The following is a 23,684-nucleotide window of genomic DNA, read 5'->3' as shown; positions in this document are numbered from 1 at the left end:
CAAGATTGGCCTGCTTTGAGGCTGAGAGGGTTTTTTGTTTCTGAATTAAAAAGAAAACTTTTTCCTCATAGGAAAGAATGTTGTGGGGGCCCCAAAACTCAGGCTGCCAGAATGAACAGACATACTTCTTACAACCCCCACTTCAGAAAGAAACGAGGGTTGCAACATTTACAGGAACTCCCGGCAGCTGGGACAGGTCAGCCCTGTTTCTGTGAGCTCCAAGCTGTGTGTGCCTGGATCCAGCTATTGGTGCACCTCTCAGTCTCCTCCTTCATTGGAAAGAAGAGTTTTCATGAGCTCAACTGCTGACATGAAACAGAAGCTGAACGCCGGGAGGCATACCAGTTGGATGGGAAGGGACTGGCATGGGTTCCAGCGAGGTACCACCATCATAACAACTGGGGAAGCTGCAGGGGTATACATTCACAAGGGGAGTCTCAGGTTGGAGGTTTTACTGTAAGGAGTGAGCAATTTGAATCAACTTTAACAGGGCATGTATATTGTACCATTCCGGAAAAATGGAGGCGCCACTGCCTTCCTTCTCACCCTGCTTACTGCTGCGAAACATGTAACCACCCACATCCCAAACCCTCTCTTAGGTCTTTATTTCTCTGGTGGAAAGAGTGATTTTGACAGGGTAGGTTTTGAGATCTTCCTCTTAACTTACTATTGCATGAATGGGCACCTTTAGCCCTTTAAACTGCCTTTGGTGAAACCTCGGTAAAGTTCCGTGTTGCCAAGCAACAGACGCTTCCGACGTTGTATGTCCTTCTTAGAGAAGCTCTCTCCCTTCCAAATAGACATCAGTCACTGCTTCACGTCCACACTGGGAATAACACAGGAGACTCAACATCATCCTGAAATGAAACATGAATCCCGCCGATTCCTGGCAACAAGATGTCCATGACATAAATTTTCCCTTAGAAACTAGGCTCTTTAAGACCAAGGCTGGCATCTAAGACAGGAGCAGGTGGGCTACATGGCTTGCTGAACCCTCAAGGAAGCCCCCCTCCATTTCACGCTAATGCATATTTTATAAATAGACATCAAATCAATTTAGTTCAAGGTGATCTGGAATTGTGTGCGTGTGTGTGTGTGTGTATGTGTTTGTGTGTGTGTGTGTGTGTGTGTGACCGTGCGCCTGTGCCCATGAGCTAGTGTAGAGTTGGTATAAACATGGACAGAATGCTAAATGAGGCAACTAAGAATGATTAGTTTGTGGTCTGACAATTTTTCTCTGACACTCAGCAAATTCATCACAACTGCAAGCGATGCTTGCTTTCGCCATCTTGCTAACAACCCATCAGGAGGAATTAATCAAACGCTGCAGCGTCATTGGAAAACAGGTTTTCATGTAAGCATTTATGACAATCTATTGCATGATGCTGCTAATGAAATCACAGGAAGGCTTGGATACCATCCCATTCTAAAGTCCACCGTCAGAGTCTGGACAATCTGCTGAGCCCCAGCTGCGTGATTTTGCGGGGCTGCTCTGGATCTGCAGATCCAGATCCCACACCTCCTCCTAGCTTGCCTTGGCTTCTGGATAAGTTTAGCAAGAAGCAAAGCACATAACTATCTCCAGGGAAGCGGACGGAAGGAAACCAAGAAGACCAGGTATCATGAGCCACTTGACACTTGAGCCACCTCCCACTATGAGGAACCAGGTGGGTCGGTTTATCTCGCGAGTGGACTTGGTGCCCTTCATAATTCCCTTATCCTCAGAACTCACTGGGAGAAACACTTTGGGTTCCCCTCTCTGAGAACAAAGATGTGTGGATCTGTGGAGCCTGAGTGTGAATGTCGGGGCCTCCTGGCTCTCGGGAGTGGTGGGGGTTGAGCCACTTGCCAACTGCTGTCCCTCTGCCCTGAAGGAATAGGCATCACCATGGGACTGGGCTGAGGTCAGATTCACTCTTTTTGGTGGGTGACACCCACAGATTTATTGACCAGGAAGGCCTCACCTTAGAACGCATCTCCTAGTGACTGCTTCAAAACCATATTCCCTTTCAAGACATAGAAGTGTAAGGCTAGTAGGTGGCTTGAATTGGTGGGCCTATCCCTTCGCTCTTAGGAATCCTGGGTGTGGGGAGTTGGGAGAGAACTGCCATCAGAAACCCACAGTGAACTGAAATGCGCAGCCTTGGCCCAGTTTGGGGCCAGCGCGGACCTGCGATGAGGCTCTCCCCTGCATTCCAGCAGGGAGTCAGAAGGACCAACAGCCCCTGCGACGTCGGCCTGTATGGACACAAAAGAAAACAAAATGAACGGGGCCACATCAGTGAAAGGAATCACTGAAGCGGGTCTGGTGGCGGACAGAGAAAAATCACTGAAAATTGACTGAGACGCTTGGGGTGTTAGTTGAGTTCATTTATTTATTATGTACAGCTTGCTCCTAAAAGAATATAAAGTCATGTAAGGACTATTCATTCATGCACCTAAAATTCACTGGGTGCCTCTGTCATGCCAGCACTGTGCGGGGACCCAGAGGGAAAGGATCCCCGTCCTATGCGGCCTGCGTTCTTGCGGGCGAGAGAATGGGTAAATTCCACAGTTCCAAAGACTGTAAGCGCTTTAACGACAGCATAAAGCAAAATGGGGGTGCAGAAAGTCACTTGGGGCTGGGAGTCCGATAGGTAGCGTCAGATGGGGTGGGCAAAGAAGGCCTTTCCAGAAACTCCTGGTGGAATCAGAAAAGCAGAGCTCTGGCTATGCCCTCTGGAAAAGAAAGTCCTCTGCCAATCACCATGGGGTGGAGGCTGAGGGATCTGACCCTCACTTCTTGTCCTCAGGGTGGGCCTCAGGGGCGTGAGAGCAGAGCAGTGCTCAGGTCCACCCTCAGAAGACAGCCCCTCGTGCTTGGTGCTGAATGCTCTGACATTAAGCATGCTCTGTAACTGGTACCTTCATTTGTCATGAGAATTTTGTCTTTGAACTTGTGTTTTGTAAGGGAAGTTTGGTGGGGCAATGGGATACATATTGGGGTGTGGACCCTCAACTCACACCTGGCCCACGTTCTGCCCTGCCCCTCTGGGTTCCTGACTGTACACTTCCTACCCCGACTGGCAATGGAGACTCTCCCTACTCCTCAAAGGGAGGATGGGGGCTGGATGGATGCAGTGATGGATCACTGGGTGGTAGGCAGTGAGAATATCCTAGTGCCCAAGGGAATGTGACATTAAATAGAAGGTAAAAAAAACACACATAAAACACTATGACAGGTCCAGAGAGAGAACACGAAGAAAGGAAAAAGCTTTTTTTCCTGCCTTTTGAACGAGTGACCCTGGGATTTAAGTAGCCAGCCACGTTTGTGCTAAGTGCTGCCCCAGGCGCTATGAAGAAGGCAGAGAAAACTGGCTCCTCCCTTCTCCCCGATCCTCCACGCCTGTCCTTCCACTCATTCACACATCCATCAGCCAACGCAGGTTCCTGAAACCCGCTCCATGCTGGCCAAGCCCTAGGGATCCCAGGACAATGCATTCCCTAGGCCCCTGCAGGAGCTAAGACCCTGGCCCCCAACCCCGTCTGTGACAGTCAATCGTGGCTTCCATATCAACTGCTCTCTGTCCATCTGTGGTGACCCCAGCAAGCATTAGCTTCAACTTATGTGTCACACATCATATAAATTATTGATAGAGCAGAAAATGGGAGTTAGAGAAAACATGTATTCTCTCCAGCTGCACGGATCGCTCTGGATTGTCAGGCCGTTCTCTGCATTTGACTTCTCATTTCTCATGATTGGTAGTTCATTTCCTTTTAACCACGTCCTCGGAGAAAAGCCTTTGCTGGGGATTTAAGAAACTTAGAAAAGCAGCCCCCAGGTTGCTGGGACGCCCTGATCTAGTCCTCTGTCTTTCACAGACCTGGATACGCAATTTCAGTGAGTCTCTTTCCTCAGCCCTCTGCTCATTTTCAGTCACAACCCTGGGTTCTGTGACCAGGGGCAATTTCAAACGTTTTCAGATATCCCAGGCACACTGTCGTATATGCAGCAGACACATTTTTAAGAAGGCACTATAGCCTCACTGACATAAAACAATTATTATTATTATTTCACCTTTATGCTGAATTTCAGAAAGGGGCCACATGTTCTAGAGAAAAAGGAAGGCTCCCACTTGCACCGTCATTACAAATGCCTGGACACGTACTAGGCTTTCTGAGTACATACTTGGTTTCTGAAAGGGTATTTGGATTTGTTGCATGGCATTTAGTTTTCTGACTGAGGACTTGGATTCTAACCAGGTATTTGGGCTCCTGATATTGTATTTAGATTTTAGACCTGGCAGTTAGGTTTTTAGAGGAGGTGTCTGGCTTTCTGATGCTGGCACAATAGCAAAAGGAGCGATGAGGAGCGGTTCCAGACCTTGTAGTCTGGCCCTGAGGGTACCCGGGTGTTTCCTGAGTGCCCCCAGGCCCAGGAGCGCTGGCCGGCAGCTGCCCTGCGCAGAGTGCCTCCTCTCCAAGGAAGCTCAGCTTCAGGAAGGCCTGAGCTGAGGCCCAATAGTTGGGTTAAGAGCAGATCATCCCCAAAGAAAAGCGACCCTCAGCCACCACCCCTTGTATTTTCAGTGTGCTATGAATTCTGTCCTAGAGCTTTTCAGTTTCTTCTGAGGCCCCAACTTGGATGGCGAGAACCCTAGAGTCTTGTAGAGGTAGCTCCAGTGGGCAGCTAGGGAGATGGATGGTCTTAGAAGGGGGTGACCCGCTGACAGCCACATGGCTGCTTAGCACAGACACTCAGAACCTGAGCCTCGCAGGCCCCCCCTCTGCTGCTTTTTTGGTCATGCTGTCTTCCCCATGACCCACTCCCGAGGGTTCCAGCTGCCCCTCCAGCCTCCCTTTCTCACCGCTCTGATTTGCACCCCTCCTGCTACCTCCTTACTGGCTGTGCTTCCCATCTTCCAAGTTCTTGGGTTCCGCTGGGTGAAATCTGATGCTGAGGGCCCTGCGGTGTTGGGCATGGGGATGAGCTTGAACAGCTCACCCGGTGGGCTCACTGGTCTGTGCTCAGGCCCGGTGGTGGGCTCACTGGTCTGTGCTCAGGCCCGGTGGGAGGGCCTCACTGTAAAGATGGGGCAGCCTGCGCTTCAGAGTCATCCTGAAGGAGTAGTGTTGAGGCGCCCCGGGAGAAAGAACAGTTTGGTAAGGGGTAGGGCCCAATATGGGAGCTAAATAGCTCTGGTGGCCCCAAGCACCTCTGATGCTATTTCAATAAAGACTGTGGACCGGAAAAGATTGCCAGACCCCTGCTGACTGGACAGAGGCCAGTCGGAGTAGTCCGAGTGGACAGAGAGGATGCCCGGCAAACACTGTGGGAAGGCACAGGGCATTACCAGGCTTTCCATTAGGAAATCTGCATGTGGCTTCCCAGACGGACAGGACTTGGTGCCACCCGCAGAAAACATTGCAAAAAATTGCACAACTTTGGAAAATATTTTCATAGGAAGAAGTGTTTTTGAAAGCTGAATGAGACAGGCTCCTTTTCTAGAGAGCATTCCAGCCATGATGGCGTCATCGCTGCCATTTCTTAAGAGCCTAGGTCAGGTTAGATGCCTTCTCTTGAGTGATGTTACCATGTCTCCTTGTCTCAAGCACTGGGAACCACAGTACTCGGTTGGTATCTAAAAGAATTTTTTAAAGGAAACATGACTTAATTCTCAGCTCAGCAGGCGGAAAACATACAGCCATGGGTAGTGACTCACTCATTAAAAATTAAGTCAATCCGCCCACAACGGGAAACAGCGTAACAGAATGTCGGTGCTGGCTTCAGATTGGAAGGGAGCCCAAAACAGGTTTTGAAAATAGTGATGCCTTTGAATTTGATCTTGCTCAAACAGTGTACCTTTGGGATTTCTAACTTCAGCCCAGTGACATCCACTTTCCAGTGTGTCTTCTGTGGAGAACTGCCCTAAGGAGGAAGCAGTGGTCGTGGGGGTTTCCATGGTTTCTGACGAGGCCAAGTCGTTCGCCTTCCCAATGAATCACTTCTAGTGACATAAACCGTCACACGGCCCCCGGAACCATTTGCCAGAATGGCCCTCAGAACAGTGGGAAAAATATCTTTGTTTTATTAACTAACATTTCTGCTTGAGTCTTAAAATCAAAGCCCACGGATTCTCAGCTTTTCCTTCCTGAATATAAGCAGCATTATAAAAAGGAAATGATCATATTTCAAATAAAAATTTTCCATGAATAAAGTGCTTTTTAAAAAAACGTTCTTGCTTCTTTTGGAAAGCAAAAACAAATGAGCGAGGCAGAAGGAGCAAACCCCCAGGCCAGTGCTGCCTTCTCGTAGGCAGATGACAAAACATTCACCCCACAACGGACAGACCTCATCCTGCAAGACCAGGAGACGTACGCAGCTGGCCCCAGTCAGGGCTGACACCTGTGGTAGGTACTTTATGGGGATTTCTGTTGCTAACTCCAAATCCAGACCAGCACCACTGAGAGCACAGAACTCTAGGTCTCGAAGATGTCTTTAAACAATTCTCACCCAGCCCTTGATGTTTTAGACAAAGAAGGTGTGACTCAGAGTGAATGAAGCAACAAGTCTAAGTCATTCAACTTTCTTTTCTTTCTTTCTTTCTTTCTTTTTTTTTTTTTGAGAAGGAGTCTTGCTCTGTTGCCCAGGCTGGGGTGCAGTGGTGCAGTCTTGGCTCACTGCAACCTCTGCCTCCAGGGTTCAAGCAAATCTCCTGCCTCCGCCTCCTGAATAGCTGGGATTACAGGCGCATGCCACCATGCTCGGCTAATCTTTGTATTTTTAGTGGAGATGGGGTTTTGTCATGTTTGCCAGGCTGCTCTCGAACTCTTGACCTCAAGTGCTCCACCCACCTCAGCCTCCCAAAGTGCTGGGATTACAAGGGTCATTCGACTTTCTAGAACTAAAATCTTTTCTAATCCCTTATTTTGCTAGGCTCTCGGGCAAAACCCACATTTATACTTCATAGAGAAAGGACTCAAATATTGGCTCTCCAGGCAATATTTCCTGAAATTAGAACTGGAATCAACCACTTCATTTTTCAAGATCTTGCACAATTATGAACTTGCTAGAGATACCTGATAAACCCCTGATAAACCCTCAGTGAGAGAATGAACAAATTATTGGCTGTGCTGAAAGGAAACCTGCCAAGTGTGTGAAAAGAGATTAGAAGGCTGGATTTGGTCGCAGATAACCTGCAGAAATAATTGGAAACCCTGGCCAAGATCAACTCAAGTGATCATAAAACTGTTCCAAAACAGAATTATCTACCAGCAAACTGTTTGCAGAACCCACAGGATACGTTCTTATTTGTTAATGTTCTCTGTCACTTGCATTACTGTCAAATAATATTTTTCATAATGGAAAAGTTTTTCTTTGGGCAGGTCTGGACTTCACCTTTGGTGGTGGTAATGAGAGCTGGCTGGTTTTTCCGTTGGAGAGGAGCACCGTTTTAGTTCGAGGGGGCACTTTGGGAGACTGGCGCTTCCTTTCCCACTGTCCTACAACTCACTTGTCCAGCCTGCCTGGGTCTCTGTTTTCCCCTCTTTAAGGCAGAGGTGACAAGGCATGCCTGGACTGCTGCCTCTGGGTGTTTAGGGGACCCACATGAGACAATGAATTTGAGCACGCTTTGTAAATAAGTCTCTATATGTATGCATCATATCAGAAATGCAATTTTTGTCTAAGCATAAGGCACGTAAGTTATCTGGAAAAACAGGAAACAGAGCAAATCCTGTTTTTCTGAATAATAATTTCCATAAACATGGTATTTCAACAAATTCATTTCTCAGCAACAACATGGTAACATGATAGGTTTAAATATATAATATGTATATTTAAAATACAATATATATAGCTTTAATAAGCTATATGTATGTATTATAGCACTTGAACTTGAAATCTGCACCATTTCTGATAGCAGATGAATCTTGGTAGAGTTGTTGGAAATCAGTTAAATAACACCAACATATTTTTTTAAAAGTTGTTAGAACTCGATCAGCCCTCATTAGAAAATCAACACAAATCCAGTTTTTGGTTTTTTGCTTATGCTCATTTCTATTCAAAACAAGGGAAAAAACTACTCAGAAAATCTATTATATGACATGTTTCTGTTCAGTAGTTCCACAGAGATTATTCCTTTCTTAACATTTTAAATAATTTTTACCAAACTCTGCATCATAATAAGCAGTTTTTAAAAATGTGATTGTAGATTGGAGATACACATGCAGGTTTGTTACGTGCTCTCTTCCCTCCCTCCTTCCTTTTGGACTTCCCCATGTCTGTTGTTTCCATCTTTATGTCCATACATCCTAAGCAGCTTTAAAAAGTCACCGCAGGCCGGGCTAGGTGGCTCACGCCTGTCATCCCAGCACTTTGGGAGTCTGAGGTGGGCGAATCACCTGAGGTCAGGAGTTCGAGACCAGCCTGGCCAATATGGCAAAACCCTGTCTCTACTGAAAACACAAAAATTAGCTGGGCCTAGTGGCGGGTGTCTATAATTCTAGCCGTTTGGGAGGCCAAGGCAGGAGAACCGCTTGAACCCAGGAGGCAGAGGTTGCAGTGAGCTGAGATTGTGTGACTGAACTCCAGCTTGGGTGACAGAGCGAGACTCAGTCTCAAAAAAAAAAAAAAAAAAAAAAGTAATTGCAAATGTTCATTTTTGAGCAGCATGTGATCTCCCCTCCTGTTGCTCAATTCACAGGGGGCCATCCCCAGGGGATGCAGCTGCAGTGAAGGGTGAGTTCCTGTATCAGGTAGGACTGATGCACTCGCGGTCCTTGCGTTTGGCATTCGACCTCATCCTGATGCACTGCTTGGTCTGAGAAATCTCTCTGTAACTCACACACCCAAAAGGGTCTATACATTTCTTGTCTTCTTTCTCCTGATATGAATGATGCCACCCCTTAGGCAGTTGGTATGCATCCACAGCCGACAATATCACCTGCTTCTGCAGCATGAACTGCACAGGCAGGAAACCCTTACACACAGGCCTCCGGAGCCTGAAGACAAGGTCCTTGAAGACCAGCTCATTGTCCTGCAGTCCAGGTTCCTCACGCTCGCTCTGTGTGTCACTTTTAATTAAAATGCCACTTCACAAATCTAATTGTTAAGAAAAACGAAGAGGGCAGTTTTGATTACAAAGATCGAAAATGTCCAGTTTACAGTGGGTGGGATTTTCCCACGTCATTGCGCCGGCCCATGGCCCCAGCAATTGTTAGAGACTGTCTTTCTAACAAGGCAAAACTCACCTTGGGTTCCTGGCTGTCTGACAACCCACCAGGCCCAAGCAGACAATCCTTCTGTGCCATCCCAGTGTAGTACTGACTGAAGCATGGCGGACGGGACATGCATTCCTGACGCAAAGATCCCGGTTTTCCTGCACAGAGCTGGGTAAAGGCAACTAAGAGGCTTGCCAAATTTTCACTTAATGATGCTTCCTGATACTATTCTTTAGCCTGATTTTTAGATACTTTAGAAATGCTATTGGAAGCAACCATCAGACAAATCCAAAGCGACAAGAAAGGCCCCTCTGAGCTCCCCGTTACCTCTTGTCTTCCTGGGAAGACGCTGGGAAACCATCCTGGCCTTGGAAAATCCATGTTTCCCTGCCAGCTGAGAAAGGATTTCTAGAAGAACTCCAACTCTGAACTCGGTCTGCTGTGAACACACTGACGAAACATGAATTTATATAGGAAATCTGTGTTCCTATTTCCTCTTAGGGGAAACTGACTGATGAACGCCCATGCTTTGCTCTGTGACGAAGGATTACCCACTAGGCTCTTTTAGGAACCACTTCTTGAAAGAATGCGGAAACTTTTCTGGGGGGAGGGAGGAATGGAAATGGAAATAAATGAAGGATTCATCTGTTTGTCACGTCAGATCCGAAGGCATTCTTCCAAATTACTGTCAGCTTCTAATTCAGTCACTGGGAGAATAACTTGTCACTGTGGCTCGGGTAGAAACTTGTGGAATCCATTGGTGCTAATAAAAAACCCAAGTATGGGATGAAGAAGGGAAACAGGAATCACACGTCTGAGAAAGTTTTGATTTTTTTATGCGCTCTGCCCACCAGGCTTCTCACTTCTTTCTGGGACGCCGAAGGCTGGCCCAGGGCATGCAGCTTCTGCCCTGCTGGAAACATCACCCCAGTGGTCCAGCCAGAAGCGAGCTTGGAGTGGTCCCTCTGCCTGTGAGAACCCTGAACTTTATTTTAAAACCAACAGATTTTTTTTTTTTTCTGTCATGGTAGCTGTTCAAATCAACATCAAGAAACACAAATGAGTCAGAAGAGAAAAAAATCATACTTCTTAAAAGTGCCAGAGGAGGAAACAGAGATTACTAAAGAAGAGCAAGCAAGGGAAGGGAAGCCTGAGTACATTTAAAATGGAAACTCACAGTTGCTGAATATGCACACTTTAATTTCGTTTTCTTTTATTCCTTGGGTATTTCCATGAACCAAAGAGAAACAGTCGAGTTACGGTATCATTTAAGTATCATTTAATTTTACTTACTAGTAGATAACCTTAGGTATAACAATGTAAGACCTCAAACAGTCTGGAGAAAATATTTAAACCTTAATTATATGTCTTCTATAAATTCTTAATTCTGAAATTCCATTGCATTAAACACTATGCAAGAGACCCACAGAGCTACAAGCATTCTCCAGCTGAAGGAACTTTGGTCATATTGGATCATTGATATGAAATATGGTGTTATTTTCACAAATCTATTGTTAAAGACAAAGAAAAAGGAAAGGAAAGCATGGGAATGAGTGACTCCACTCAAGAGACCCCTCCTAATTCAGTTTAACAGGAAAAAAGCCATGACTCATTTTTTTGGATGTCAATTTTTTTTTTTTTTTTTTTTTTTTTGAGACAGAGTCTCGCTCTTTCGCACAGGCTAGAGTGCAGTGGTGAAATCTTGGCTCACTGCAACCTCTACCTCCCAGGTTTAAGCAATTCTCATGCCTCAGCCTTTCAAGTAGCTTAGATTACAGGTACCAGCCACCATACCTGGCTAATTTTTGTATTTTCAGTAGAAACAGGGTTTCACCATGTTGGCCGGGCTGGTCTTGAACTCCTGACCTCAGGTGATCCTCCCACCTTGGCCTCACAAAGTGCTGGGATTACCGGTGTGAGCCACCGTGCCTGGCCTGGATGTCAAATATTAATATATTTTTTAAGTGAAAAATTGGATTACTGCTAGTAAAGGGAACTCCTTTTGATTACCCACTATAGTACCAGCATATATGTTAGAATCCAGTTAAATGCCTTTTTTAAAAGCTGAAAACAGTTGCCATGAATCTGTGATGATGATCATAATAAAAGTAGAAGTGATAACCATAGCTAGCTTTAATTTATTTTTATTTTTATTTTTTTGAGACAGGGTCTCTGTCACCCAGGTTGGAGTATGGTGGTACAATCTCTGCTCACTGCAGCCTCCACCTCCCAGGCTCAAGCAATTCTCCTGCCTCAGCCTCCCAAGTAGCTGGGATTACAGGCGCATGCCATAACCGCCTGGCGAATTTTTGTATTTTTAGAACAGATGGTTTCACCATGTTGACGAGGTTGGTCTTGAACTTCTGATCTCAAGTGATCCACCTGTCTCGGCCATCCAAAGTGCTGGGATTATAGGCGTGAGCCACTGTGCCTAGCCCATAGCTAGCTTTTATTAAATGCTTGCCTTGGGTCATCACACTTAAATGTCGCATCACATTCTAGGAAGTGATCGATAGATGAGAGAAAAGAAGGCTCACACAGGCTGACGTGCTCATCCAGCACGTGTGGCTAGGCTCCTCTGCAGTCAGCTGGCCAGTGTGGGTGGTGCCTATGGCACCATCTCCAGCCTTAGGGGGCTTACTCGTCCTGACCAAGGTGGCCTATCTTTTTAGTTCTAACTGACTCAAAAGCATGTCTCTGAATCCCACAAGTGAGAAATAAGTTCCCTTCCATTAATAGATATCCTGAAGCTCTGCACGAGTTTTAAATGCTTAGTGGAAAAAATGCAACAGGCTCGTAGACCAGTCTGGTATTCTACTTTGGCAGCTGTATTAGTTCATTTTCATGATGCTGATAAAGACATACCCAAGACTGGGAAATTTACAAAAGAAAGAGGCTTATTGGACTCACAGCTCCCTGTGGATGGGGAGGTTTCACAATTGTGGTGGAAGGTGAAAGGCACATCTCACATGGCGCAGACAAGAGAATGAGGAAGAAGCGAAAGTGAAAACTTCTTAAAAAAACCATCATAATCTCGTGAGACTTATTTACCACCATGAGAACAGTATGGGGGAAACTGCTCCCATGATGCAATGATTTCCCACCAGGTCCCTCTCACAACACATGGGAATTACCAGGTACAATTCTAGAGGAGATTTCGGTGGGGACACAGAGCAAAAGCATATCAGTGGCCCCGTGGGCAGGTCACAAACGAAGGCAGCAGACAAGGCAGCACAGATAGGAGACCCAGGCTTCAAAAACTCTTTCTTCATGTCGAGAAAAAGATTTCTGGAATCAGAAGTACCCTTAATCTAGGAACTCAGCATCTTCCTGAAGTAGAGCTTCACTTTCCCACTGAAATGGAGGCAAAGGATGGGGCCGGGAAGCGGGAGGTGCCCCCTGAAGCCACTCTGGCTGCCAACCCATGGTGAATGCAGAAAGGGCAGGAAGTCAGCTCCTGGACACGTACTCAGTGACCTTTGGGTGGGGCACCCACTTCTGAATCTCTTGCCGGTTCTGAGACAATGCCAAGAGGTGGAGGAGCCCCCGGAAGCACCTGCCACAGAATCACTCAGCTGCGGGAGCTGCTGACTTATGGACCGGCAGCAAGTCAACTTGGGGTGTGGGGGGGTGCTAGGAAATTTTGGAAGCGGCAGAAGGTAAAATGGGGTGGAGAGGAGCCAGTACTGAGTGGAGAGGGAAGGGGTACAAAGGACACACACTTGTAACAGATCATAATCTGTGCCCTGCGTTTGAAAAGGAGATGTGTCTATGGGGTCTGACACTCAAATGTTTCATTCCAGAGCAGTAGGCACATTCACATTTGATAAAGCACACAACTCATTGCTTTTGAGGAGAGCCATGTTTAACATGCATTCAAACCAATATTGACCAGCCAACACCCCTTGTATGGGATTCTGAGGCAATAAGGGATTGCAGATTTCTTATAGTTAATTCTCCATCCCACAAATATGATTCCAGTAACGATCCTTCTCTTTGATCCCACTGCTGACATTTACTCAAGAAGAGTTCACCATTCAGAATCAACAACGTCTTATAATGAAGCAACAGAGAACATGGACAACAAAATTAACTTAGTAGGTGGCAAATGAAGGCGTCCCTCTTCTCTAGCATTATCAATCATTACTTTTAAGAAAGAAGGAAACAATCCACAGAGTCAAAACATGTTTGATCACACCAAGAAACGACCGTAAGGATTTATGCCCAGATGGAACAATGCCACGAAAGGCACCCTGCCTGAAAGAGAGGGCCAGCCAGGGCACAATAATTGATCCATTGACCTGAAAATGATTCCAGAACGGAGTCAGTGCCTTTCAAACAAGGCAATACATTTAGGAAAAACGGCTTCCTGGTGGCCGGCATCATGGTGCCCACTGAAAGCAAGCACACCCAGAAGTCCATGTTCCTCTGGCCCGCATGCTGCAGCCACCAAGAAAGCACTTAGATTTTCTTCCTTTGATTTGCTTAGGAAACTTAACAGCATTAAACTGATTAAGTAGACTGCAAAAGGGCTATGTTGTTTAAAGCTTTCTTTTTCTAAGGACATCAAGGCCATGGAATTTTGCCACTGCCTGGACCCAAAAAACGTATCATTATGTGACACCCCAACACTGCTTTTACCGAGAGAGCAATCCGGGGAAGCTCCTTTTCAGCAGTGTTCCCTAGCACAGATCAATTTAAGAAGCGGTTGCCATCAATGCAGATACATGCCCCTGTGCTCCTAGCAGTGGTCGGATGTGTGCCACTGAGATAAGGCTAGGCCCTTTCAAAAGCAACGACAAGGCGGTGAAAGGAAAGTGTGTAGAAATTGTGTCCTCAACAATACGTTTCAGGAGACTGAGCAGCTGAGCCAAGTTTCAAACACACACACACACACACACACACACGATGTAGCAAAAAAGTGTGATATAAGTCTGTTCAAGCAAGGTAAGGCATAAAATTCAAATATAACACGCTGACTATATGGCTTTCTTTATCAAGAAAACAATGCTCCTCTGATAATTAAATCCCACATATTATTTTAAGCTAGTTATCTGTACATCAGAAGTAATTTTTAAAAAGTTTTGTACTCACCGAGGGAAAGTGAAGGCTATAGTCTGAAAAAGAAAGAAGAAAAAAAAGTTAGTTTTCTGGTTAACAGGAGTTGGCTGCTAATTCTAGCCATTTCCCTGGGACAGCACTAGTTGAATATCCCATTTTTGCTTCATTGTTCAGGGTCTCCTGGAGACCTCTTTATCTAGATTCTACTTCTTTACGCTGCAATCACCCACTTTTAACCATGTCCTACCCCAAACTTTAATACAACCTCTAATGGTCAGTTGACAGTGGGGTGTGGCCACCAACCTAGCTCCCAAGATGCCGCATCAGTCAGCTGCCTCTGCTGTGGTCTCTAGGGTTCCCTCCTTTGGAAGTAGTTCCTGTAGCCCATCCTCCCCTCAGAAGAGCCTTTTACAGCCCGGTCTGGAGTGGCTCCCTTTCCCCAGCTTTCTAGTTTAATCATTATCTAGCTTGATCATTCCCATTAATTAATTAAAATTTTTTTTTTTTTTTTTTTTTTTTTTTTTTTAAACAGAGCCTTGCTCTGTCCCTCAGGCTGGAGTTTAGCGGCGCAATCTCAGCTCACTGCAACCTTCACCTTACGGTTCAAGTGATTCTCCTGCCTCAGCCTCCTGAGTAGCTGGAAGTACAAGTACATGCCTGGCTAATTTTTATATTTTTAGTAGAGATGGGGTTTCACCATGTTGGCCATACTGGTCTCGAACTCCTGGCCGCAAGTGATCTGCCCACCTTGGCATCCCAAAGTGCTGGGATTTCAGGCATAAGCCACCATGCCCAGCCTTCCATTAATTTAGCTCTCATGTTCCGTTTTTTCTTTTTTAATTTGATTGAAATATAATTTTCATATCATAAAGTTTACTTGTTTAAAGTGTACAATTCAATAGTTTTTAGCATATTCCCCCAGCTTGAAACCATCAGTGTAATCTAATATTAGAATATTTTTATTATTCAAAAACAGACTCCATGCCCACTGTTAGCTCACTAGCTCCCAAGCTCCATCCTGTCCCCATCCCTTGATAACATCAATCTACTTTCTGTCTTTATGATTTGCCTATTTTGGGTATTTCATATGAATGGATTCATACTATATGTGGCCTTCTGTGATGGGCTTCTTTCACTTATAATAGCATTATGTTTTTGAGATTCATCCTTTTGTAGCATCTACCATATTTCATCCCTTTTAATGGCTGAATAATATTCCATTACATGGATATATCACATTTCATTGTCCCATTCCTCAGTGGATGGACTTAGCTCACCTGTTCTGCTCTGAGTGGCCAGCATGGCAGCCTCACACTGGGATTATTGATCAGGCTACTATCTACCTGTGCATAAGACCTTGCTCAGTCATCACTGCATGTCTGCACCGCTGAAGGGTGGAAGCGTGTTTTTTAATTGTCACTATTTTCAGATCATGAATGAAGTACATGATGTTTCCCACTAAAATGGACTATTTGCTATCTTAGTCCTGACAAAACTAGATATTTTAATCAAATCAAATAAAGATGCTACAGCACACAATTACAAGTTGTTATAAATTGTTACATTGTCATACATTTAAAAGTTAACCCATGAAGTAAGTTTGAAGCCCAAGAAGCAGAAAAAATATTTCTGGTTGCTAAGGAATTTTAAGTCTATTTAGGCAAATCTACAGCTGAAATTATTCTTAATGATGAAAGCCTTAATACCACTCCCCCACCCCAAGTACTGGGAACAAAGCAAGGATTTGTCCCCCTCCTATTTAACATTGTCCTGGAAATCATAGCCAATGCAATAAGTTAGGGAAAAGAATTAAAAGACATAAGCATTGAAAAGAAAAAATAAATACAACTTTATTCCCAGATGACATAATTGTCTATGTAGAAAATCCCAAAGGATTCAAAAATAGCCACTAGAGGAAATATGTGAGTTAAGGGCCCAAGGTGCAAAGTTGCTAATAAAAAAAAAAAAGAAAGATTTGTATATACTAACGGCAATTATAAATAAAATTTAAAAGACAGTCTATATAATGCCAAAGCATCTACTGGGGCAGCTATATAAAACAAGGGGGGAAATCTGTTGAGTAACGTAAAGGCACAGAGGGTTTCCAGGGTGCAGTGGAGCCCAGTATAACATAAAGCACAATGGCAGGGGATTGAGAGTGCATCAGGTTTGGGGCAAGAAATGATTACTTGAGGATCACTGCAGATAGGGAAACTGCTTTTTGGTAAGAATAACTTGTTACAAGAGTCCATCCTTTCCACTCCCCAAAATGAACCAGAAAAGACACTAAAAAGAGTGACCCATGGTGTTTAACTGGGGCCAAGCACAAGAAGAAGCCAGGAATGGAAGTTATACCTCCAATATCTCAAGAGAATTGATAGAAATGATCAAACCTATTTTCCAATGCAATGCCGATTCCTTTTAATGTGAAATAAAACCCAATGCTATGCAGAAGCTTCTGGAGCAGGGCTGCAGACAGGGGCAGTAGGCTTGGGTCAAACCAGACTAAAGACACATGGGAAAAGACCAGTCTGGGGTAGAACCTGTTGACACTTTGTCAGTGACTGCACAATTGACAACCCCAATTAAATGCAAATCATAATTTGAAGTTAAACTTGGAGCTAATTTTTTAAAAAACAGGGCAAGAACACATGGAACTCTTGCCTTATTGTGCAGTGGTGCATCATGGCTCACTGCAGCCTCAACCTCCTGGGCTCAGACAGTCCTGCCTCAGCCTCCTGAGTAGCTGGGACTATAGGTGTGCACTACCACATTCTGGTAATTTTTGTACTACAAATAGATCATGGATTTTATGGTTTGTGGCTCACACATGATAGTATGAAACCACAATTATCAGTGTCTTAAAGAATCAGAGCAAAAACCAATCATAATGTTCTCTAAAGTAAACCTTTACCAAGTGAAGACTTCCATTAGGCCAACGCTGTGATGCAGATGGCTACTGGAATATTGAGCAATAGGTTTGAAAACGTGAAAGGGGCACATTTAAAAGCTAGGGGTTAGGGAAGTTGGTTTGAGCAGACAGATCCAAGAAGTAGGGTCAGTGAGAAGCTGACACAACATCCGCCCACTCACCGGAAATCTTCCTGTCGTTATCTTAAATGGCATTGTCCTCAGCAGGGGGGAAGAGAGATAATCTTAGATTTATTGGGCTGTGGAGTACCGTGGGGGTCTCTCCCACGTCTAACAACTATCCTCTTAGGTAAGGCAAGACCCACTTTATTATTTTTATTGATTTATTATTTTTTGAGATGGAGTCTTGCTTTGTTGCCCAGGCTGGAGTGCAGTGACGAGATCTCGGCTCACTGCAGCCTCCACTTCCCAGGTTCAAGAGATTCTCCTGCCTCAGCCTCCTGAGTAGCTGGGATTACAGGCACCTGCGACCATGCCTGGCTAATCTTGGTATATTTAGTAGAGATGGAGTTTCGTCATGTGGACTGGGCTGGTCTCGAAATCCTGACCTCAAGTGATGCACCCACTGCAGCCTCCCAAAGCGCTGGGATTACAGGCATGAGTCATCATGCCTGGCCTGTGAGACCCACTTTAAAGATGAGGACACTGTGGCTTGGTGAGGCTCTGGACCAGCATCACAGAGTGAACAGGCAGGGCTGCAGGGATGCTGACCCAGGGCTGCTGAGCCCACTCCTGGCTAGGCCTCCCGGGGGAAGCCACCCTACATTGCAATATCTGTTTGTCTCCTTGTTTTATTTATTTTTTCTTAAATTGAGAGAAGGTCCCACTCTATAGCCCGGCTGGAGTTCAGCGGCATGATCATATCTCACTGTAGCCTTGATCTCCTGGGCTCAAGCAGTCTTTCTACCTCAGCCACCCCCTACCCTGAGTAGCTGGGACTACAGGTGTATGCCACCACATCCCACTAATTTTGTATTTTTTGTAGAGACAGCGTCTCCTGAGGTTGCCCAGACTGGTCTCAAATTTCTGGGCTCAAGTGATTCGGCTGCCTTGGCCTCCCAAAGTGCTGGCATTACAGCATTACAGGCATGAGCCACTATGCCCAGTCTTGTCTGCTTGTTTTTGTTTTTTTGTTTTTGTTTTTTTTTTGGCTATATCTCCTTCCTCCCAGTGAAGCTGTAATTCCACTGTATAGGAATGATGTAAGAAAGGTGTTCTGTGGATGGCAATAATGATTCTGGATTATTCCTTAAAATCCTTACAGTCCTGGGAAGTGCTGTACCACGTTCTCTGCTCCAGAAAGGAAGGCCGGCGATGGCCATATGTTTACTGTGGGAGAAATGAGTCTTTGGGAGTGGCCTGGCCCACAGAGGCCTGGACAGCCTGACCAGCCTGGCCACAGAGCTGGAGCTTTGGCTGGTGAGTCCCTGGAGCCCACAGCTGCAGCCACTCTGCTTCCAGGAAACAGAGGCAGGGAGGAAGCCAGACAAGGCCCTGGGAAAAAGGCAGGGTGACAACATTGGAACAGGGGAAATCCACCCTTAAGAAGGGGGGCAGGGGCAGGCAAGGTCAGACCAGTGAGTGTGCCCACAGGAAGTGGCCAGCCTGCTGGGCTAGGTCCCAATTACGCACAAGATATAGAAAGACCGAGAGAGGTTATTGTGAATCCTAACATTGCAAAGAAGAAAATAAAACTACAGCATTCAGAATCAGTCCCTTGGAACTATTTAATTTAAGAGAAACATTCAAATTACTTCTGAGCTCAACAGAACTGGCCAATCGTTCCAGACTCAGACAAAAGTAAAATGCCTTTTACACACACCCTTGGCCTAAAGCACCATCAGCATTCGAGTGGGCAGAAGGTAGGTTGCTGAGTGGCTTGCATAGCACGTGTGTCTACAAGCTACTCTTTTAACTGAGTAGCAACCTCGAAGAATTTTTTGGATGTGCATTTACATTTTATTTAAAAATGTTTACGTACCTGTTCCTACATGTATATCTGAAATGTGAACTTTTTGTGAGGGATTACAATCTTATAAAGAAAGATACAAGAATAAAACTCCATGCCGTTAAATGACAGAGACATTGACCTTGAATCCATCTCGCTGTGAATGACCAGCCCCCAGAGCCAAGTTCTTCCGTCCCGACTTCCTTCTCTTGGACTCCAGTTTTTTTCCCCTGAGTTGTCCTGATCAATTAGAGCACTGGGGTAGCAAGAACTGTCATTCACCGTCAGTCACAACAACACTCAATCACAATGAGCACAACCATCACTTCAGACGGACTGGCAAAGAGCAGGATCATTACTCCAAAGAAAAAGAAACAAATGACAGGGCCCGGCACAGTGGCTCACGCCTGTAATGCCAGCACTTTGGGAGGCCAAGGTGGGCAGATCACCTGAGGTCAGGAGTTTGAGACCAACCTTACCAACATGGAGAAACCCCGTTTCTGCTAAAAATACAAAATTAGCTGGGTGTGGTGGCACATGCCTGTTGTAGTCCCAGCTATTTGGGAGGCTGAGGCAGGAGAATCACTTGAATCTGGGAGGAAGAGGTTGTGGTGAGCCGAGATCGCACCATTGCACTCCGGCTGGGGCAAGAGAGTAATTCTGTCTCAAAACAGCAACAACAGCAAAAACAAACCATAAAACAAACAAACAACAACAAGAACCAAAGACCTCATCACTTGAACTAAGTGCAGCACGAATGGATGGACCTGCAGCCACGGCCCCTGTAGCTGTCTCTTGCATGCTATCAGACAACTTCACTGGGCTTCCAGTGGGTAATTCAAATGATGGAAGGAGGCAACATGTCTCTGAATCATCTAGGCTTCAGATTTGCACTGATGTCATACTCACAGTTTCCTTGTTTACCTTCCGGGCAACAGTAAAGCTGTTAATGTCTGTATTTTCTAATGCATGAAAGTCAGGACAGAAGGAGCTACCGAACTCGGGGGAGGGAGCCCTCCCTGAAACGCAGGAGTTGAGTAGAATCTTATCCTGTCTACCCAACAGTCTCAAACCACCTTGAAAAGGAGATGAAGTCTTTAAAACAATGTTGCTAAGGCTGGGGGAAAAAAAAAGACCCATTTTTCTCAACCATCCTCTTTGCCAGTCTGTGACAGATGAGTGGGACTTCTAAATATTTGGCAACTTTTAGAAATTATTCATGGGCAGCTGCTCAGCTAAGATCCACGTGCGTCCCTGCCTGCCTCTCAAGCTCCTTCCTCCCCCGACTAAGGCATACAAAACAGCACCTTTCTAATTACTCCATGGTTGAGGCACCCTCTTTGGGTTAGGAAACATGCAAATTGCAAAGCCAGACAAATCCTCCTTTGCAAGTACAAGTGTCTGCTGGTTTCCACACTGCCTCGTCTGTCTATGCCATTATTACCAACATCAAATTGGAAACACGGCAATTTGATTCCAGGCTCCCTCCGGGGTGTAGGAGTGCCCTCCAAGCTCCCGAGGGGACAGCTATGGCTTTGCCCACCTCCTGGGGCTGGGCATGGACACTTCTCAGATAGTGATAGTCACTGTCATGTTTTTTAAACAAATATTTGCCCAATGAGTAGCTTCTTAGCAGGGGCTTTAGTGTTTGAGGACAGGGATGGCATTAACTGCCACCAAGAGAAGACCTTTGGAGAAGAAACAGCCACTGTAAGGACAGGAATTGCATGCCAGACTCCCCGCAAAGCACCCAACAGGGATTGCTGCATCCTCTCAATACTCATAGGAGGAGTTTGTTATTAGACCCACTTTGCAGAGGGGGAACTGAGATCAGAGATATAGGGTGGCTTGCCACAAGTACTCCTCACACTGGGCAGCACAGTGGAACCCAGAGGAGAAGTCCTCAAACAACAAGGCCTGTTTAATCCCCCTCTACCTCCTTCGCTCCTTGAATCGAGCTCAGACTGTGAAATATACTCAGGACAGGCTTGCTGGGTGCCTGATGCTAATGGCAACTGAACACGCTAAAGATGTTTTTCTTGAGCTAATTCCTGTTCAGTGAGCCCCAGAGAAAATGATTGATCTCTAATACTCAGATATGTTCAATCAGGGTTTGCAGGTTTTCTTTTTTAGATTGCCAATTGGAAACACATCTGCCTTTCACCAGGGGACCCTAGGTCTACGATGAGGCTAAACAGGTGTGTGACGGGCCTGGGTGGTGACAATCTTGACACTCAGCTGTCCACAGTGACCTGCAGCCAGAGGCCAGGGCAAAGCAGTGCTCACCAAGGAAGAATGGATGAGGTGTGGCATTAAATAACTATTCAGAAGCATCATTTTATTATGAAATACAGCTAGTTCTCGACTTACGACCACGATTGGTTCCGACAGACCGGTCGTAACACGATTTGGTCGTAAGTTGAGTAGGCTATATGTACAGTACTGTGAAATGACGTTATAAAAATCTTTAAGTCATATTTTATCATAATTTTCCTTCATTATTGTTATATAGCATAATTTTCTTTGTTCATTTTATGCCATTTGCATCATCTCTACACCATTTTGTTTCTTATTTTTACATTCGTCAGGTTTAAGTAAAACACTGCATTACCAGTACAACTGGTTTAATATTTGCAAAACATACAAAATTACACAGGTGTAAAAAATACCACAGGAAACATTTTCCCAATTGCAAAACATATCAAAATATATAAACATGTAGGAAACATTTTATTGGTCGCTGGCGATTGTGGTCGTAAAGTCGAATGGTCGTAAGTTGCATAGGTCATAAGTCGATCAATACCTGTAATAATGATGATTGTTCACGAATAAGGGAAACAGCATGTTTGTCGATGAGCTCGGCATGGATAAGAAGAGGAGAGAGTGTTGGTAAATAGCCTTCCGGATTGCTCAGCAGGGTTTGGAAGCTCCGAGGGTGAGCATCAGATCCATGGTGATCCACCTTCTAGAGGCCGCCACTCCCACAGCCGTGTCTCATGGGGCTCCCTGCTTCCCTCATGCTGCTTCCTGCCCCACAAAGCCTCAGTCTCATCCAAACCCGCCAGACACCACCTGACCCAGTAGGTCAAGTCCTACTCTCTCCTTGTCATCTTTTCTGAGCCCTCCAGGCCGTCCTGGTGGTATCCTTCCTGGTGTCCAGCTGTTCCCTGCCCACCTTCTGTCTGTCTGTGTCCTCACAGCGTCTCCACAACAACACAGTACAGTAGGATTCCGGATTAATGTGAAGGACGTTTGCTGCTATTTCAGCTGCCCTATGAGGTGGACAGGAGTGATCCACACTTTACAGACGACAAAGGCAGGTGCAGACCCTCCCCCAAAGATGGAGCACTCATGGCTAAGTTGGTGCTTTCTGAATAGAAACCCTGTTATCTCTAGCTTGAGCATCTTTAGTGTATGAAAAATTCTGTGCATGTACCAGAAACTCATCAAATACTGGTTGGATGAGAAAATCAATATGCTAAACCAGCCGCTTAACATTAGTGAGCATCTATTATGTGCTAGTTCTGTGCCAAGTGCTGAGGATTTCAAGATTAAAAAAAAAAATACGTGGCTGTAATCCCAGCCTTTGAGAGGCTGAGGCAAGTGGATCACGTAGTCAGGAGATCGAGACCGTACTGGCTCACACTGTGTAACCTCGTCTCTACTAAAAATACAACAAATTAGCTGGGTGTGGTGGCACGTGGCTGTAGTTCCAGCTACTTGGGAGGCTGAGGTAGGAGAATCACTTGAACCTGGGAAGCGGAGGTTGTGGTGAGCTGAGATCGCGTCATTGCACTCCAGCCTGGGCGACAAGAGTGAAACATTGTCTCAAAAAAAAAAAAAATGCATGGACAGAACCTCAGTCTCTTTACCCTAAACAAAGTCCAGAGGACGGGCCTACAAACAGATGACCAAAATGCAGGTGTGAGCAGTGCTAGATCGTGGCAAGCCCGGGCACCATGAAAGACAGAAGCAGAACACTAACCTGTGTTTGGCCGAAGTTACGGCATCTTTCTCAAGAAGAAAATGCCCAGGCAAAACACATGAACAAAAGCAAGGAATCCCGAGAGTATATGGAACATTCTAGAAGTGGCAAATAAGTTGGATTCTGGCTTTGACCTTGGAACGAGTCACTTAATGGTTTTGAGCTTAAGTTTCTTCATCTGCGAAATAGTTAATAATATTTAACTTGCTGGGTTAGTAAAGAAGAAAGGACCTGACGTGGAGCTCAGGATAAGGCCTGTACCTAATAAATCACTGTTTTGAGCCTGGGATGTGGAGTGGGCAGAGCCCGGAATGCTGCAGAGGCCTTTGGCTTTGGGCTGAAGCCACAAGAGGGCTGCAAAAGTCTGCAAGCCTGGGCCTTCCCGTTCTGTTCCCCACAAAGGTCACTATGATGGCTGCAGAGAAGAACAAGGGACAGGATCACGCTGTAAGTGGGCTGTGGATCCCTGACCAAAAAGGAGGCCACACCTGTGGTCCAGATGCAAGATGAAAAGGTGTTCTCAAAGCCGGTGGTGGGTTGGTGTGAAGGGGCAGTTTT

General features: G+C 45.6%; 1 protein-coding gene across 5 annotated transcripts in view; it reads right to left on the bottom strand.

Moving 5' to 3' along the window:
* PTPRE (protein tyrosine phosphatase receptor type E) overlaps positions 1 to 23,684 on the bottom strand; it is a 178,468-nt gene that overhangs the window by 90,614 nt on the left and 64,170 nt on the right. For 3 of the 5 annotated variants that reach the window (XM_074383084.1, XM_074383085.1, XM_074383088.1), the window contains exon 2: positions 14,296 to 14,318. The exons of 1 other annotated variant lie outside the window; for it this stretch is intronic. The gene's annotated coding sequence lies outside the window, so the exon portion shown is untranslated. One more of the 5 variants, XM_074383087.1, reaches the window with a different exon arrangement.

This window comes from Saimiri boliviensis, chromosome 12 (assembly GCF_048565385.1).
Source record: "Saimiri boliviensis isolate mSaiBol1 chromosome 12, mSaiBol1.pri, whole genome shotgun sequence".
NCBI lineage: Eukaryota > Metazoa > Chordata > Mammalia > Primates > Cebidae > Saimiri > Saimiri boliviensis.
The sequence above is the reverse complement of the archived record's forward strand: the minus strand, read 5'-3'. Positions and strand labels throughout refer to the sequence as shown.